Below are 2,049 nucleotides of genomic sequence, written 5' to 3'. Positions count from 1 at the left end.
ATATATATATATATATATATAGGGTTAAATAACCATAAACAGGTATATACACATTTTTACATGTGAATATTTTCTCTTGCATCTGAACCCACACAAGAATCATGCCGTATTCCGTCAGCAGAGAACTAATCATTCCTTTATTTGGAAAAGAACTGGAATAACATCAGACTAAATAGAACAGTAGTTTAGGGACCTTGGTTTTTAGAAAATGTCAGTTTTCGAGGACAGTAGCTGGCACGACTGTCTATTTACTGTTAATGAAATGACTACTTCATAATAACACGTATCAAATCAGTGTAACATATGTAGCACTTTAATTCAAAAGGAGAAAACCATCAGAACTGACTTTAAAAAACATTTACAGTGGTGTGAAAAAGTTTTTGCCCCCTTCCTGTTTTTTTAATTGTTTGCATATTTGTCACACTTAAAAGATTCAGATCATCAAACAAATTTTAATATTACACAAAGATAACCTGAGTAAATACAAACTGCAGTTTTGAAATTATGATTTCATTTATTAAGGGAAAAAAGCTGTCCAAACCTGCCTGGCACTACGTGAAAAAGTAATTGCCCCCTAAATCTAATAACTGGTTGTGCCACCCTTTGCAGCAACAACTGCAATCAAGCGTTTGCGATAAATGGCAATGAGTCTTTCACAGGAATTTTGGCCCACTCTTCTTTGCAGAATTGTTTTCATTCAGCCACATTGGAGGGTTTTTGAGCATGAATGGACTGTTTAAGGTCATGCCACAGCATCTCAATCGGATTTAAGTCTGGACTTTGACTTGGCCATTCCAAAACCTTAATTTTGTTTTTCTTGAGCCATTCAAAGGTGGACTTGCTGGTGTGTTTTGGATCATTGTCCTGCTGCATAAACCAAGTGCGCTTGAGCTTGAGGTCACAAACTGACGGCCGGACATTCTCCTTCAGGATTTTCTGATAGAGAGCAGAATTCATGGTTCCATCAATTATGGCAAGTCATCCAGGTCCTGAAGCTGCAAAGCAGCCCCAGACCATCACACTACCACCACCATGTTTGACTGTTGGTATGATGTTCTTTTTATGAAATGCTGTGTTGGTTTTACGCCAGATGTAACGGGACACACACCTTCCAAAAAGTTCAACTTTTGTCTCATCAGTCCACAGAATATTTGCCCAAAAGTCTTGGGGATAAACAAGATATTTTTTGGCAAATGTGAGACAAGCCTTTGTGTTCTTTTTGGTCAGCAATGGCTTTTGCCTTGGAACTCTCCCATGGATGCTGTTTTTGCCCAGTCTCTTTCTTATTGTTGAATCATGAACACTGACCTTAATTGAGGCAAGTGAGGCCTGCAGTTCTTTAGCTGTTGTTCTGGGTTCTTTTATGACCTCCTGGATGAGTCGTCGTTGCGCTCTTGGGGTAATTTTGGTAGGCCGGCCACTCCTGGGAAGGTTCGCCACTGTTCCAAGTTTTCTCCATTTGTGGATAATGGCTCTGACCGTGGTTCGCTGGAGTCCCAAAGCCTTAGAAATGGCTTCATAACCCTTTCCAGGCTGATACATGTCAACTATTTTGTTTCTCATCTGTTCTTGAATTTCTTTAGATCGCGGCATGATGTGTTGTTCTTTAAGCATGCTTCACTTTGTCAGACAGGTTCTATTTAAGTGATTTCTTGATTCAACAGGTCTGGCAGTAATCAGGCCTGCGTGTGGCTAGTGAAATTTAACTCAGCTTTCTAAAATGATGTGGTTAATCATAGTTCTTTCATGATTTAAGAGGAGGGGCAAATAATTTTTCACGTAGGGCCAGGTAGGTTTGGACAGCTTTTTTCCCTTAATAAATGAAATTATCATTTTAAAAACTGCATTTTGTATTTACTTGCATTATCTTTGCGTAATATTAAAATTGGTTTGATGATCTGAATCTTTTAAGTGTGACAAATATGCAAAAAATTTAAAAAACAGGAAGGGGGCAAAAGCCTTTTCACGGTATTGTGTGTGTATATATATAAATATACACACATATGTGTATATATATATATATACAGTGGGTACGGAAAGTATTCAGAC

General features: G+C 38.1%; 1 protein-coding gene across 1 annotated transcript in view; it reads right to left on the bottom strand.

Moving 5' to 3' along the window:
* The window catches only part of LOC107739028 (cAMP-responsive element modulator-like), an 11,732-nt gene that overhangs the window by 7,142 nt on the left and 2,541 nt on the right, over nucleotides 1-2,049 (bottom strand). The gene's annotated exons all lie outside the window — the stretch shown is intronic.

This window comes from Sinocyclocheilus rhinocerous, unplaced genomic scaffold (assembly GCF_001515625.1).
Source record: "Sinocyclocheilus rhinocerous isolate Xijiao unplaced genomic scaffold, SAMN03320098_v1.1 scaffold1697, whole genome shotgun sequence".
NCBI classification, from domain to species: Eukaryota; Metazoa; Chordata; class Actinopteri; order Cypriniformes; family Cyprinidae; genus Sinocyclocheilus; species Sinocyclocheilus rhinocerous.
Note: the sequence above shows the minus strand (reverse complement) of the source record. Positions and strands in the feature narration are given on the sequence as shown.